We start from the raw sequence: 12,841 nt of genomic DNA on the forward strand, positions 1-12,841 counted from the left end.
ACCAAACCTCTACATTCTAATTGAGCACATTGGTAGAGCACTGATGAGCTTTTCTCCTCTTTGAGCTCCCACCAACATTCACCAATCCATTCCCCTAAGTTACATGCTGTCTTCCCAATGTATGTTGTTGTCATCTTGTTTCTGTACCATCCTTCAGTACACCATATGCTATAGCCTGCATTTTTAATCTTACAGTTAACCAGTTGAGTTCATCCTATATACTATGGTTGGAAACTAAGAATAACAAGGTCCAGATCCTTCATTCCCACTATGTCAAACTTGTGGCCTCTAAATACCTGGTCCACAAGAATGCATCTATTGCAGACTACACCAAGTTGAAAATCCTTATAGCAGATTTGGTAAGAGTGATGAGAAACGTGTCCTGCATGTGTGACCCAATGAAATTAGACGCATACAACACTTCATTTACTGCATGCAGTTCTTTGGTAACTGTCAAAGGGACAAGGTTACAGTCTACAATGGAGCCATGGCTAAGTACCAGGCCATCATAGAGAAAGATGAAAATGAAATTTGCCTGCTATACAGGAATAAATCCTGGAATAGCATGGAAAGGACCAAGAAGATAGATAAAGCCAACTCATGGTAGGACAACCAAAAATACCAGAGTGTCATGTTTGGCAGTGAACTAGCATACCTTTTCAGGAAAAATGAGATAAGGTAAAGTGAAGGACGAATATAGAGTGAATGTAGTTATTTGGCAAAAAAAAAAAAATGGAAATGACCATGCTAAAATATAACAATATCTGTTTTAACACATGATATCAGGTCAGAAATTTTGCAAAATAGATGCATAAATGTAAAACAAAATCATTAACAGCATCAAATTCCACATATATCATATTTACAACTAAAAGTACGATACAATACAAGACATAGTGAGATACTTTTAATTTAGATGAAACTAGTTATGATGAGTAGAATCTATATGACCTGACTTCTCAATCCATGGACCACTGTTTGAGCAATCAATTCAAATGCCTACTAATAGAAAATAATAGGAAATATTCTTCCTGAAAACAGAGCCGAGTTTTCTAGAAGAGAATTTGTTAAAATAATTTGCACCAATATTTTACTTCTGCTTAGTTTATTACACACAAAAGAATACAATATACTTTTAAGCAGAAACAATCTTACGCCTGATAAACACCTCCCCTACACATGATGTTTTCTTTCATTTCAATGTATGTGACAAATCCAGTTCCAGAATAGAGTTTTAGATTAAATCAGTTGATTATGCTTCATCTATAAGTTATCTTTTTAAGAAATTGACAAAACTTTTCTTAAAATATATCTAATGCATAAACACATACTCTTTACTCTATTTTATTTCTTTCAGTCATTTGACTGTGGCCATGCTGGATCACTGCCTTTAGTGAAGCAAATCGACCCCAGGACTTATTTTTATAAGCCTAGTACTTATTCTATCGGTCTCTTTAGTCGAACCACCAAGTTGCAAGGACGTAAACACACCACCATCGGTTGTCAAGCGATGTTGGGGGGACAAACACAGACACATTAACATATACACACACATACATATATATACATATATACGATGGGATTCTTTCAGTTTCCATCTACCAAATCCGCTCACAAGGTTTTGTTTGGCCCGAGGCTATAGTAGAAGACACATGCTCAAGGTGCCATGCAGTGAGAATGAACCGGAACCATGTGGTTGGTAAGCAAACTACTTACCACACAGCCACTCCTGCACCTATAGTTGAAATTATGGAAATTTTTTCTGTCAGAAAGTTCCAATGCAGTGTGAATATTTTAAGATTTAGGTGTTAGGTAGTTCACACAAATTGTACATAGTGGAATTACAATTCTGTTTAATTAACACAGGCATCTCATCTTTTTCATGATCATACTATGAAGAATGCAGATAAAGATTAAAATCTTTCATAAATTCATTATTTTTAACCTTAGTTACATTTAAAAGAAAGAAAACCATTAATTATTTATATATATCATAACTTATCTTTTATTTTTTAATCTGTTTATCCAAAGGAGGATGCCTATAATTGTTATGTCCTTTAAGATATGGAGATTCTTTAATCAGATATCTAGTTAAAGTAATTTTAGTAATTAAAAAGGAGCATTACCCTAACTTGAGTGCAAGAATACTTTTCAAATACTAGACAATGTTAAGATTGCTGTTACCTACTGAATTGTAGTGAGTCACAATTCTTTATTAAAATATGCTGAAGAAAAACATTAATTTTTTGTCACATTCAAATTAAATTTTATATGTTGACAAAGATTAGTGTTTCTTCACTTTTTCTATATCTTGGGAAGGTTTGATACAACTTTTTTAAGGTAGTCTAGTTAACTCAGCTATTGTTTAACACCATGTAACTCCCTTTGAATAGATCAACAATCAATGGCATTTCAAGGCATAATCATTCCATTTGGTGTATGTTTATCTCCATCAGCCAATGTATCCGCCGATTCTGCAGATTATGAACTGTAATTTGCAGAAGGTTTGCTGCTATTTCTAGGAGACTGACTGACCAGACTATTCATGATATCATTCTTATATAATACTTTTGTCTCAGTTTTTTGTTTTAGACAAGCAGACTAACTGTCAGATCAACAATGACATTGTATAGATCTGCGTGTCCTTAACTTAGATAGTGACGTGAAACACGCAGCACAGCTATCTTCAAGAGGGAATTTTACATTCATGAATGATAATAAATGTACAATAAAGCATTCTAAATTAATAAACAGAAAGTAAGAGAGATCAAAGTAAAACAGTTTCCTCAAGTTCAGATTCCTCTCAAAACTATACTACCACAAATCCCTGTGAGTTTACTATAAATGCTTTCACTTTTAAAGTAATCACAACTTATTAAATACTCTATTATTATTTTCATCTTATTGGCTTCAATCACTAAACTGTAACCTCGATCAGTCATTACCTTGTAATATGAATAAAAAAAATATAAATGTATATATATATATTCTAAGTTCAAATCTCACCCACATTCATTTTGCTTTCTGTTCTCTGAGACTGATAAAATAAGTTGAAGAGTTTATATAACTAACAAGTGTGTGTGTGTGTGTGTGTATGCGTGCATGTTGTTATTAGTCAAACCAGGCTTACTCTGATAATGTAGGCATATGAACAAAAGCTTTCTAGCCATGAACATCCCAACAGAAATTTGCAACACCATTGGTGATTTGAAGTGTTATTAGGCATTAGAAAAAAACAGCAATAATATTTGGTTCAACTTCTAATCCTTCTATCAAGAATAGAGGTAATCAAAGTAAACATCAAACAAACTGGGAAGCAACATATATGCACTTATTTTCAATTTACTTTATTAGCAAGTACCATCATCTGAAATCATTTATTGAGATAGAAACAATTACATTCTGGAAAAGTCATGATGGTCATTTAAACACACACATACCCTCTTCCACAGCATGTGATAGTTCTGATTAGTACATGGTTCCATATAAAGGGACCAATGTGATTGCGACTATGTAGAAGCATGGTATTCAGAGAGTGAAGACATGTAGACCTGAGAGAAAAAATAGGGTAGGGAGCAATGTCAGAAATGAGGCCAAAAGAGGCTAAAGAGAGCAAGTATCTCTTTTACTTGTTTCAGTTGTTTGACTGCGGCCATGCTGGAGCACTGCCTTTAGTCAAGCAAATTGACCCCAGGACTTATTCTTTGGAAGCCTAGTACTTATTCTATCGGTTTCTATTGCCGAACAGCTAAGTTACAGGGACGTAAACACACTACCATCGGATGTCAAGCGATGATGGGGGACAAAAACAGACACACAAACGTTTAAACACACACATACATACACATATATATACATATATATACGATGGGTTTCTTTCAGTTTCCGTCTACCAAATCCACTCACAAGGCTTTGGTCAGCTTGAGGCTATAGTAGACAACACTTGCCCAAGGTGCCATGCAGTGGGACTGAACCCAGCACCATGTGGTTGGTAAGCAAGCTACTTACCACACAGCCACTCATGCGCCTATGTGTAAAAAGTAGTCAATAATCTAGAAGGTGTACATTTGCTCAGATGACCAAGGTTGGAATTAGAAGACAGGGAGAGGAAGAGAGAGCAATGACATCAGAAGAACCAAGATGGTTGGGTGGAAGAAAGGAACACAAGTATGATGTAATTCTTTTCTGGTGGGGTCAGGTACAGTGACTGGAACAGCAGATGTGGACAGAGGTAACTGTGGGTGATAGATGGCCATAGAAGTGGCTGTGAGGGTATGGAAAATGTGATGACTAGCAGAAGAGATGGGTAAAGAAGGTAGAGGAGATGCATTAGAGAGAGGGAATTATTGAGGCATGAGGATGGTCCAATATATACATACATGAAGAATGCCTCAGATTTTGTGATTCAGAGGCAGGAAAATCTCTGGAAAAATCTAAAACAGTACCATCGACAAAGTAAAATATCAGAAGGAAGAAGAGTAAAAAGAAAATACAAGATCATTTCTTCAGAGATTACTTTCAGAGTGCCAAGATATTATTCAAACAGCCAAAGTCTGTGACATTCACAATGAATAATGAAACTCTTAAACAACATCACAAGGGAACTTATTCTGATACTCTTTGCAAGATCCAGGGCCTGGTGTAGCCAGCAATTCCAGAAGAAATATTCAGTGACAAACCATCAATAAAGAAAGTAGTTTAGGATGTCAGAATCAAATTTTCACCTTGGCTGAACAGGATTTTCTATCTGTTGTTGAAAATATGTCCCAGTATTCTTGTGTAGCTTCAATAATTGTTAAGGCAAGCATGGCAGAACCAAAAGATCAGTAACCAGTGGATGATAGCTGACAGTGTATATTCCCAAAGAACAGAACTCATGAAACATCTGTTAGCTAAAGCCAATATCACTTTTGAATGTGAAGAGGGAAAAATCTTGTTATAGCTACAAGGTTAATGAAATACACCACTGGTAATAAGTGCTTAGATTTGTCAGTCCTGAGAGAAGGCATCCCAGGAGTGTCTGGATGCAAAGAGCATATCTCAATGATTTGAATAAGCAATCCAAAGCGTTAGAGCAGAGAAGAGGGACTTCAATGTCATACACCTTGATCTGGCAAATACATTTGGATCACTCTCACACAAAATGATCCAACTGGCTCTTGAGATGTATCATATCCCAAAGAACATACAAATAATATCAAAAAAGCACTTTCATAGCTTTTTGATATGATTCTCCACAAACGATTTTACAATAGACTGAATCAATCAGGAAGTTGGTATAGCAATGGGCTGTGCTATTTCTCCAGTATTGCTTGTACTGAATATCTTGAAGGCAGTAATGAGTAGTCCATGTCTAGCAGACCTTGGAAGAGGATACTGAATGCCTCCTGCAAGAGTCTTTATGGATAACATTATAACATTACAGTACAAGGGAAGACTAGAACATAGGCTACTGAAGCAGTTTGATACGGTAGTCACTTCATCTAGAACAAGCATCAAGCTTAAAATGTTGTGGAGCTTCTCACTATGGATGGGGTTAGTATTTGATAAGGTCTCATTCACTGAAGTCAAACAACCCTTTCCAACACTGAAGCACTTTGGAATGACACTGAAGCACTTGAATGACATGAAAAATGAAATTGAAGCCAAGGAAATGGCAGAGGGAAGCTTGCAAGACTGTCTTGTTAATACAAAGTCTGGTGCCTGCAGGTCAAGCTGATACTAAAGTTTCTCTGGATTTTGCAAATATATGATATCAGCACTAGCACAGTGGGAACAGTTGAAACCAAGATTAATAACTGCACAAAGAAATGACTTGGTGACCAATTGGCCTGACTGATGTTGCTCTCCAGAAACAAGACAAGCAGGCAGAAAATCAAGAGTTCAAGAGGTGCTGGCTGCAGTAAAGGAGAAGCTCAAGTTTAAGGAAATAACAGGATACATGTAAACCAATAGGCAGAGACTAAGTTCAATGGTGTGGTAGTCAAGGGCAAAAGAAAATCAAAGAAAGACATGGTAATACAGGAAATGCAGGGTAAGAGGATACCAAGAAAATCCAGAAGGCAATCCAATGCATGAAATGAGAAATCGAACACCAAAGAAGTCTCAGCTGGTATGATATATGGCATATGGTTCTTTTGCCAAACTGCTAAGTTATGAGGACGTAAACTAACCAACACTGGTTGTCAAGTCGTAGTGAGGGACAAACAAAGACACACACACACACATGCACACACACATATATATGATGGGTTTCTTTTCAGTTTCCATCAACTAAATCCACTCACAAGGTTTTAGTCAGCCCATGGCTATAGTAGAAGACACTTGCCCAAGTTGCTACACAGCAGGACTGAATCGGGAATCATATGGTTGTGAAGCAAATTTCTTACCACACAGACACGCCTGTGCCTACATATAAATGTGTGTGTGTGTGTGTGTGTTTAATATTATAGTTACTTTGAAATAAAGATCTGATTTTAATTTCAGAAAAAGGCCTGTAATTTTGAAGGGAGGAATTAGCCAATGACATTGGCTCCAATACTGAACTGGTAACAAGTTCAATTAAGGATGAAAAGCAAAGATGATGCCAGTGGAATTTCAACTCAGAATGTAACGAAATAGCATGCACAAAAATAACTACAGGCGAAGGAAGTAAACTTACAGCTATTTTCCTTTCTTCTTTAACTGCTTGTAGCTGTTTTTCTAACTCCTTCTTGGCTTCTTCTAGCATAAGCATGTTTTTCCGGAGGAGCTGAAATGAAATCAGAATACAAATCTTCTCAGAAGCAGATAATACTTATGTATTCAGAATGTTATCTGTTGCCTACAGAAACAAATTATAGATGTAGGACGTCTTAGTGACTGATTTGTTAATATTGATTGAATTACAATTATTCTATTAACTGAAATTTCGACCATCATATGGAGTAGATTACAAAATGAAAGACTTAATTTATGATATAAAGAATTGTTTTACATTGGTATACAAGTAAATATTCGGAACTGCATCTAATTTAAGCTCGCTAATTTATTGAGCTATAACTCATTCAGTAACTTTGATGATCTGGTCCAGTAATTTGATATTTCTGTGATTACTTCTCTCTGAGGCATCTCTTTTAACCTGGAAACATTTGGCTTTGATGTTACTACACCAGTCTTTGAGTATAATTACTTCCTGTACCACTTTATACAGGTGACTAAGTCATATCCTATACTGCCAGATATTTTAAGCATCTCTGTAGTAATTCCTGATTGACCAGGGGCTTTCCCTATTTTCACATTCTTTATTGCTTTCTCTATCATACTGCTGCCAACTAGAATGGCTGGCCCTTCAGACAGGTTCACTTTAGGAAGAATCTCTTTCTCCCTTTCATACTCCACATTTACTTGCCTAACATAATAACACTTCTATGCTTCCTTATCAGAATTTCTAAATGCAAATCTACTATTATCCTTCAGTACACAGTTCTCTCCCACAACATCCTGATTTTCTCTGTTACACTGATTTGCAATCTGAAACACTCTATGCCTCTGGTCATTTCTGTTTCTCCACTTTCTAAATACACCTCTTTCCTAGCTTCTCATCTAACTACCTGGTTTAGTTCTCTAAGTGCCTCCATTCTTCCCCTCATTCCAAGCTTCCATCTTCTCTTTAATGGCTCTGTCTCCTTTCCTGTTTCACCACCATTCCTTGTCTTTGTCTCGCTCAGTGGTTCTCCACCATTTTTTTTACTTATGGACACTTTTGATTACTATTTTGCTCTGGTGGATCCTCATTGCCATTCAATGTTTAAAGACTAGTTTTATAGATATTTTCAAAATTCCTATTTTGCTGTTCACCCATTAATTTATTTAAGTTGACCAATGTAAAATGTCAGAGAAAGAAATTTTGCTGTTTCTTGCAATAAATACAGCTAAAGCAAAATTTTTTTCATGGACACTTAAAATACTACTGTGGTTACCAAATTTACTATTCTGCTTGAGTGGACCTTCATACTGACCTTGGTTGAAAACCACTGGTTTAGTTTGCACTAGTCACAAATTTGGCCTGCAGTCCTCTCTCTTTACTCTTTTACTCTTTTACTTGTTTCAGTCATTTGACTGCGGCCATGCTGGAGCACCGCCTTTAATTGAGCAACTCGACCCCAGGACTTATTCTTTTGTAAGCCCAGCACTTATTCTATCGGTCTCTTTTGCCGAACCGCTAAGTAACGGGGACATAAACACACCAGCATCGGCTGTCAAGTGACACTGTGGGGGACAAACACAGACACACAAACACACATGCATATATATATATATATATATATATATATATACATATATACGATGGGCTTCTTTCAGTTTCCGTCTACCAAATCCACTCACAAGGCTTTGGTCGGCCCGAAGCTATAGTAGAAGACACTTGACCAAGTGCCACACAGTGGGACTGAACCCAGAACCATGTGGTTGGTAAACAAGCTACTTACCACACAGCCACTCCTGCGCCTATGTAGATTATTCTGAAAGAACTTCCAGTTGCCGTGTGTGTTATACTTCTCTATCACCCACCCTCCTTGGCAATTACCTCAATTAAAATGTCTCTAAATCTCTGGCTGTTCAAAGCATCTTAAAGCTTCCATATCCTCCTTTGCCAGATTAGTTTTATTCTCTTGAGTCCTTCTAGCTCTAAGTCTGAAGCCGATTACAACTAATCTATGCTGAGTAATACAATACATTTTCCAGCTTCCTGATACTCTCTCGAAATGCTGCATGGTTCAAGGCATCTGGTAGGACAATACATTTTCTATGTTCAGTTATTCTGTCTCTCCCTTGTGACAACATAATCAAAAACAACAACCCATTTACTGGTCATTAACATTTCTTTCACAACTTCTTTCATTCATGAAATTTTGAAAAATGGCATTCTTTGCACTTCTGTAGTTAATTATGTTTGGCTGCATTCCTATAAGCAAGATTTCTCACACAGGGAACATTACACACAACTCAGTTGTAAATACTGTGATGTTAGAGAAGGGATGTATAGGGATGTGTGTGTGTGTGTGTGTGTGTGTGTGTGTGTGTGTGTGTGTGTGCGTGTATATATATATCAAGCAGATTTTGTGTGTGGCAATAAAATCTAGGAATGCACAGAAAATAGACTTCATTTAATGATGCCTGTGTATGAATTGCCCTGCTACATGGCAGTGAAACATGGGCTGTGGTTGCAGAGGACATGCAAAGACTTGAAAGAAATGAAGCCAGCATTCTCTGCTGGATGTGCAAAGCCAGTGTGCATGTGCAACAGGGTGTAAGTGTTTCAAGAGAAGAATTGGGTGTAATTGGCATCAGATGTAGTGTGATGGCATGGTCATATGATGTGTATGAATGAGGACAGCTGCATAAAAAAGTGCTGACTTGTTTCTCACACCATCTCTGATGAAGGGATATAATAAATATCCTGGAAACAGTTGTAAGACATTCTATTTATAAATGTTCTAAAATTTTCACAGCCTTGTTTTTTTTTATCTCATTCTGAAAAAAGAATTTTAAATATATATATATACAACGGGCTTCTTTCAGTTTCTGTCAACCAAATCTACTGACAAAGCTTTGATTGACCTGCAGCTAGAAGTCCTTCTTGTGGAGGGAACCTATAGAAGGAGTAGGCCCAGGAAGATATGGGATGAGGTGGTGAAATATGGTTTTTTGGTTGTTGAGTCTCACAGCAGCAATGACAAATGACTGAGACTTCTGGTGGTTTGCTGTGTTTGAGAAGGCACATCAAGCTAAGTGAATCATGGTCAGTGCCAGTTCTGGTGCCGCATAAAAGGCAGCCAGGTCAGTGATATGTAAAATACAACCAGTACACTCTGTAAAAAGGTTGGCATTAGAAAGGCTATCCAGCTATAGAAACCAAGCCAAAACAGATGAGTGGAACCTGGTCTCCAGTTTACCAGTTCCAGTCAAACTGTCTTACTTGTACCAGCATGGAAAATAGATGATGATGATGGTGGTGGTGGTGGTGGTGGTGTGGTGGTGTTGGTGGTGTTGGTGGTGGTGGTGGTGGTGGTGGTGGTGATGATGATGATGATGGTGTGTGTGTGTGTGTGTATACAAAATACAAAGAATTGTACTCCTACCTTTGATGGCGTCTTACTGAGGCCAGAATGGGGATGGCCAACAGCTGCAAAGAGAAATATGTAAATAACCATTAGATATTAACATCATTTTGGTTCGGCAACTCAAGTAAAAGTTCCATTAATTCAGTCTCCAATAATACAGAAAAATCCAATTTTTTAATACACTTTTTGACATTAAAATTTTTTTCCCTTGCCATTGTCATTTGCTTGCTATTAAGAGCACACAAAGAGAAATACAAACTGCACACTTTACTACTTTATCAATAAGGCTGAATTCTATGAAAAAAAATTGTACCTGCAACATGAACATATCTGCTATTTAGGAAATCGTATATTGAATTTCATGCATTAAATTTACAATGTTTATACTACATTAGCAATCATTTATTTTCTATATTGAATAATATTTGGCATTCAGATTAGGCTTGTCAAATGTAAAGTTTATTTATTCACATTTTGTTATATTTCAGGATGGTCCTTTTTTTTTGTATTTTTTCTGTTTTTTTGCCAAATAAATATATGCACTATATATTTGTTATTCACATGAGCTTTATCATTGTTCTTATATTAGTGTCCTTTGTCTGAAATTTTTACCACACATCTTGTGACCTCTTCAGTAACTCTCCATCCCACGTGGCTCTTCCTGTCCAGAGAATGGACGAAACATTTCAGACACTAAAATAAGAACAATAATAAAGCTGATGTAACGTGCGTGTTTATTTCGCAAAAAAGAAAAAGACCATCTCCAAGTGTAACTATATTTGTTTCAACACATGATTTCACATCAGGAATCTTGCAAAACAAATTCATATACGTTTATTCACATTGTTTTGAATCAATTGTGCATTATCTTGTAGCTTCAAGATTTTGATAATGTGATTGCTTATTTTTAGAATTATATTGTAAGGTAGGTGAGAGAAGCTGGATCTGACTGCTTTGAACATTAAACTTGCAGAATATTTTGACTGGATATAGCCGGTTTTCATCAGCATAGTTAGAGTATGTGCTGCCCACGGCGGTCCTTCGGCTTGCATCCCCCCACCAAAGTACATATTGCCTACAGCAGCCCTAAAAGAGGTACTGCCCCCTCTGCCCCTTCTAGCTATGCTAATACTGGTTTACATACTAAATATGTAATATTTATAGTTTTAATCTGTTATGTTTAAACATTATTCATGACAGCACCATTTGAGCATGGCCACTGCCAGTACTGTCTGACTGGCCCTCGTGCCGGTGGCACATAAAGGCACCCACTACACTCTCGGAGTGGTTGGCGTTAGGAAGGGCATCCAGCTGTAGAAACTCTGCCAGATCAGATTGGAGTCTGGTGCAGCCATCTGGTTCGCCAGATCTCAGTCAAATCGTTCAACCCATGCTAGCATGGAAAGCAAACGTTAAACGATGATGAGGATGATGATATCAAAATAGAAGTCAGTAAAAATAAATATAAGTGATTTGGTTATGAACTTTAGAAGATATTACTACTACATAGAGTCTGTCTTATTTGTCTTGTTATGCAATAAGTTATAATGCTTAATGAATAACTTATAAATTACCATCCATATATGTTTTATATATAGGAGAGACAATTAAGGCTCACAGGGAAGATGTTCATCTAATAGTATACTCTTTTACTTGTTTCAGTCATTTGACTGTGGTCATGCTGGAGCACTGCCTTTAATTGAGCAAATCGACCCCAGGACTTATTCTTTGTAAGCCTAGTACTTATTCTATCAGTCTCTTTTGCTGAACCACTAAGATACGGGGACATAAATACACCAGCATTGGTTGTCAAGAGATATTGGGGGGACAAACACACACACGGGCTTCTTTCAGTTTCCATCTACCAACTCCACTCACAAGGCTTTGGTCAGCTGAGGCTATAGTAGAAGACACTTGCCCAATGTGCCACGCAGTGGGACTGAACCCAGAACCATGTGGTTGGTAAGCAAGCTACCTACCACACAGCCACTCCTGCGCCTATATATGAAAAAGTCTTTTGTAGAAATCTATAGGAATGAATGTTCACCTTACAATTATTGTCAAATCCTTACAAAAAGCAAAGTCTATCAGGCAGGAAAAATGTTGTATTTTATCTAAATACTCATGAAGAACAAATATATTATTTAGGTGTCATGTGTTAAACATCGAATGTTGACTTTTGTGTAGTCATTCAACTTTGTGATATCAAGATCTTCATTAAATGACACTATTTCAAAACTTCCATTCTTCCTGAAATTTGCCAACAGTACATTTGATGCCCTACAAACCCCTGTTCCTTCTTCTTTTCTTTCTTTTTTTTTTTTAAGACTTAGTCACTGTTCACTTCCTGTGCATATTCTATGTGCTGTTCATGCAGTACATTATGAGTTTTCTGATGAGTTTTAGTTCACCTGAGCTCTGTATAAAATAAGTTAATTATTATAAATGATTAGCTGAGCTGGTACCCAAAAAAATCCTACTTCAGTGAAATAAATACAATATTCCTAGCGAGGAATTTCTTCAGATGTTCTCCTTCTCTCATAAGTTGGTAAAAAGAAAAGGAATTAAATGTTTTCTACAAGGATTCATAGTTAATATATAACACCAAATAAGTCACTTAAACCATTATTATAAATGTTTAAGGGTGAGTGTTACTGTAGCTTGTACAAGCTCGTACAAGCTACAGTAACACCCACCCTTAGTGGTTAGCTATATTGAGATGGCAAGTATGCCTCACA

This window comes from Octopus sinensis, linkage group LG9 (genome assembly GCF_006345805.1).
Source record: "Octopus sinensis linkage group LG9, ASM634580v1, whole genome shotgun sequence".
NCBI classification, from domain to species: Eukaryota; Metazoa; Mollusca; class Cephalopoda; order Octopoda; family Octopodidae; genus Octopus; species Octopus sinensis.